This window comes from Antedon mediterranea, chromosome 1 (assembly GCF_964355755.1).
Source record: "Antedon mediterranea chromosome 1, ecAntMedi1.1, whole genome shotgun sequence".
Taxonomy (NCBI): domain Eukaryota; kingdom Metazoa; phylum Echinodermata; class Crinoidea; order Comatulida; family Antedonidae; genus Antedon; species Antedon mediterranea.
The window spans coordinates 23,712,004-23,717,264 of NC_092670.1; the positions used below are offsets into that span (position 1 = coordinate 23,712,004).

The following is a 5,261-nucleotide window of genomic DNA, read 5'->3' on the forward strand; positions in this document are numbered from 1 at the left end:
TGTGGTTTTACAAATATATTTACTGTAGGTATACTTGAGTTTGGAAACATTTTTACCTTTTCTGTCATCACAGACCACTTTAATTGCTAATAGTGGTTTTATTTTATTTTATTTTATTTTATTTGGTTAGAAAGACGATACATATATTTAATGTTTATCTATTTGATCTTCTGGCAAAATGTTTACAAAATATTCTTAACATTTCTTCGCTCTATTTAGTTTCTATAAAACGTATTTCAAAATATATTTTGATATTTTCTTTACCCTTGTTTTTAATTTCAATCTGAAATACGTAAACGTACTTTAATAATAACTCACCGATTCATTTCCACTTGCAACGTATGGTCGTATTGTTTCTCCACTGTAGTTATCATAATCCTAAAAATAAGAAGAAAACGTATGTTTTAGAATTTATTTTTTATTTCTGAATAAATTTGTTTAAATTATCATCACTGTGCTAGTATATTTCTTATATTTTCTCCTTTCCCGCCCTCATCGTTAATTAACACGCTAAGTAAGAAAGAAGATGGGTCAATCAATAACTACTTTCTGAAATTATTTCAAAGAAGAGGCAACAAATATGAAGAGGAGGAATCATATTAAATGTTGCAAATGATGAAATAAATTACAATTTCCTTTAATTCTTTAGGAGTTTAATTCTTATTATTAGTTGAAGAAGTCTTTATAATCTCATTTCTGACGAATAGAAAATGCACTTAGTGAATGATGTAATAATGTTCTGGATTGATTTACGAAATGCATTTGATGAAATTTGATACTCACGTGTGTTGTGTAAATCGTTCTGTTTCGGTAATGACGAAGTTGTTCGGAAGATGTTACTGAATCGTAATCTACAATGTATGCAGAATTGAAATACTTGTGCGCTTTCCGTTGACGGTGTTTGGTTATCACAATGAAAAGTACAATAAGAGAGATTAACAAAATTAAGACTAGTGAACTGGTAACAGTAATGATCACGTACACAAGCGTATCTGAAAGATAGAAAATGACAATTTCATACTAATGATGGTCAATATTGTCAAATGCTCTCACACTTTTATATACTTTCATACTATCATATCATATCATTTATTTCGCCAAATACAGTACAAAAAGTAAACTTTAAAAACGTTATTAAAGTAAATCAATGAGGCAGGATCACCTAAAAGTATAAATAGAAAATAACCGCCGAGAGGCTCTCCACATGGAAATACTTTAAACGGATAACACATATAAAAAACATGAATTTCTATAATATTACAATAAAACGTTAAAATTCTGCAATTGCATTTATATAAAATATTATGAATGAATGAATTTCTACGTGAATGAATAAATACATGATTGAATGAATACATAAATTAATGAATTAATACATGAATGAATGAATTAATACATGGATGAATAATATATGAATTCAATTCATAAACATTAGTTTTATAGTTCACTAGTGTTGCAAAGTTAAAGTGATATTATTTTAAATATTCTTTCTTTAAAGTCCCCAAAAATAGAGAGAAGAGAAAGAGAAACAATAAAATCAATGTTAAAACCAACACATAGTATACCACCGGTGAGTATACTAACGCCCGTATTCTTAAACCGGACTTTAGTCGTAGTTCGAGCTAAAACTAACAAAATGACGTCATTTTAATTCATAAACCGAACTTCAACTAAATCGCCGACTAATTCAGGCCAACCTCGACTAAATCGAGACGGATTTTGATCGATTTTTTTAGTCCTGGAGGAGGCAGGCTAAATGGTCGACTAAATGGTTTTTAAACGATGTTTATGAAAAACGTAACAGTCATTGAGTTGTTATATTGGCCAGATATTGAAGAATGAAATATCTATTTTTATATTAGCTTAATTAAATATACATTGGTATATGTTATAATAATGAAAATCATCTTTATTTACAACTGTATACAAATTACATAATTTTCTTCGCGCAAGTCCGACTTGAACTACGTCACGCCATAGCGACAATGGTAGATGCGGAAATTCACCACGCGATGGAATGTTTAGGGGGCCTAGCGCTTTCTTGTCACGCTATGAAGTGCGTGGTTCGTCGCGATCATACTTTGTTGGGGGCCTAGAAAATATAAAAGTTAGCGTACCGCCATGGTTCCTAAATATATTTTGAAGATTTTGTTTGTTGTTAATCAAAAGTACTTCACTGTTAAATTAATACTGATCTTGTTCTAATAATTAACGATTAAAACTATTTTTGATGTATAGTCCTGATGCGTAAAAAGTGTTGTAAGAAAATGGAAAGTGATATAAATGCGCAAAATTTCGTCTGCTCCTCAAATACTCTCTTGTCATTGGCCAATGTATAGCCTTTGTTACCCAGACGTGTGCAACTCGACTAAAAGCTCGACTTCATTAAGTCAAACTGCAAACTTCGACTACTTCGTTTTTTAATCGAATTTGAAGTAATAGCTTGAACTACGACTTTTTCAAGTCGAACTAAAGTCCGGTTTAAGAATACGGGCGTAAGACTCAATGGTCAGCGTCTAAATAAAATATTTAGATAATTTATGTGTTATTAGACATACTCACCACTGTTATGTTCACACTTGTCTCCATTGTAACCACTTATGCATTTGCATACAGGTGGTTGAACACTATCATCACAAATTCCATTATTTTCGCAATAACCATCTTCGCAAGCAATTTGAACTGAAATAAATATATAGTGTAAAATAATAATAATTGGCTACTCTAAATAACATATTTTTAATAAACAGTAGACTATTTTTTTTTAAAAATTAAAATGTATAAACTTGAACTTACGTTCAACAATAATCATCTCAACATCAACTGTGAAATTGGTATCTGGTAGGACGCCCTCATTGTTATCTATTGCATCAGTAATCACGGTTTGCAGATCGTTAACTGTAGAAGCGCCCTCAGGGAATGTTAACAGAACGTCAGCAATAATACTGCCAGCTGAGAAATCTGACACAGCACATACTGGTATAACTTCGTTATTTTCTTCATATATAGTTTTAATCTAAAAATAAAAGAAATATGGAATTCCACATTGATATCTTACAACGTTGTGCAAAGGAAAGACAAATAACAATTAAAAAAATTATTGAAGATCTACAATCACACTATTTACAGGAAATAGCCTAATCAACTGCAAACAAAAAATACTTGCTACTAAACTAAGCCACAAGGCTTAGATAGTTCACTGTACCATCAAGATTTTTCAATTTATTTTTCTTATAATACTTACAGATGTACAAATCATATCTTCATATGTCATGAACAAATTGCTCGTAGGGTCATTTAATTCTTCCGTGAATACAGCTTCTTCACTTCCTATACTTGTTATTGGTATCTGAACATTAAATGATTCATCTAAAAATACAATTGTAAATGAATGAAATAAATATTAAATAATATTAGTATACATGCGCTTATTATGGATACCTCCTTTCCCTTTCAATCAAATTGTTGTATTTTAATTGCTGTTACTGATAATACAAACCTGTAGAATCTGCTACTGTAGTAGGATTGATTCTTGTTCTTGCATCTGCTGATATTGTAGTTGGATCAACTAATACTGTGGTTGTTGCATCCATGGCTGTCGAAGCATCTTTAGATGTTGTCACATCTACTGTTCTCAAATCTCTAGAGGTTGTTGCATCTTCAGTTGTTGTCACCGAATCAGTTGTTGTCACTGCACCCGTTATCGTCACCGAACCAGTTGTTGTCAAAGCACCCGTTGTCGTCACCGAACCAGTTGTTGTCACTGCACCCGTTGTCGTCACCGCTCCAGTTGTTTTAACATCTACTGTGGTCGGATCATTTATTGTTGTCAAATCTCTTGATGTTGTTGCGTCTGTAGTTCTTTCTGTCAACATAACAAATCATATTTTTTTAATTTTTAGCATTGGGCTGAACAACTATAATTCAACTGGTATTAGTAGCCTTTTTAAATATAGCTTTGTGTATATTAAAATAATATTTCTCTGACTTGTTGTGTGTAAAACTTACGTTCACACGATGATGTGTCATTTGACCATTCATAGTTTTCATAGCAGTCACATGTATAACCTCCATCAGTATTATTACAAATATGGTCACAAGTGTCAGTGTTAAGTTCACATTCATTTATATCTATAATGAAAAAAACATGTAATTAAATATAATCTCGAAGCAAGAGTACGCATTTTAACAGGAATTTATTTTTGAAACATTGTTAAACACTACACTACACAGACACTACAATATTTTCAAATTCTGATACTTATAGTTACATTTTTAAAATATTTCTTTATGTACATAGCCAAAGATTGCAAAGGGTGAAAGTAACTGTTTCCAGAAAGGTAGCAGTTAGTTTCACAGGACAAACCCAAAATGCTCTACACAAATACATTTTTTAATGTCTGTGGAGTGGATTGAACAAAACAATTTGAAAGTACTGACTTAAGTTGACCGAGACTTACCTAGACACTTGTCACCTATAATGCTGTAGCCATCAAAACATGGACATGTGAAACCACCATTGTTGTTGAGACACTCTGAGTTATCTGTGCAGTTATGGGTACCATTTCTACATTCATTAATATCTGTAAAAATAAAGACGTTTGAAGCATTTATGTAAAAAAAGTTTTAATACAAAATACACATACATGTTTCATTGAAAGTCTGAAGACTTTCTCATACTATTCTAAAGATTGCTTAGATACTTAAAATCAGTTTTTCAGAAACCAACTCTTCACAGTGCAGTAGTTTCACCATTTTAATTATAGTAAAGATTTGTGTGTCATATATTGTGAATAAAAACTAACCTAAACAGGTGACTCCATCTCCTGTGAAGCCACTTGGGCATGTACATTCGTAACCTCCAAGTGTGTTAGAACACGTAGACCGTGAGCCGCATGGCCTTCCAGTCTGGCATTCATCAACGTCCACACAAGTTGTACCGTTACCAGACCATCCATCAAAACAAGTGCACGTAAAAAATCCAACAAAATTTGTACAATCAGCATTTTCATCGCAGTTATCCAGTGCAAAATCACACTCGTCAATGTCTAAGGTGAGAAAATGAAAAAATGTAACATAAAAGTCATAGTTTTAAGTGCATCAATATTGATATGTTTTTTACATGGAATACCGTAGGTCAATGCTATTATTGGATTATCAAGATTAATTAGAAAGGATGAAAACTGCGCAACCTACCTTGACAAGAAGTACCATTGCCTTCATATCCATCGACACACTCACATATAAAGGAGCCTTCAGTG

The 5,261-nt window shown here is 32.0% G+C and overlaps 1 long non-coding RNA gene across 1 annotated transcript; it reads right to left on the reverse strand.

The window, feature by feature from the left end:
* Positions 1 to 3,824: 3,824 nt before the first annotated feature.
* LOC140048326 (uncharacterized) lies at positions 3,825 to 4,492 on the reverse strand. Its single transcript, XR_011845071.1, has 3 exons — positions 4,461 to 4,492; positions 4,009 to 4,131; positions 3,825 to 3,865 (listed from the first exon to the last, which is right to left on the reverse strand). It is a non-coding gene; the product is annotated as an uncharacterized lncRNA (long non-coding RNA).
* Positions 4,493 to 5,261: the final 769 nt, after the last annotated feature.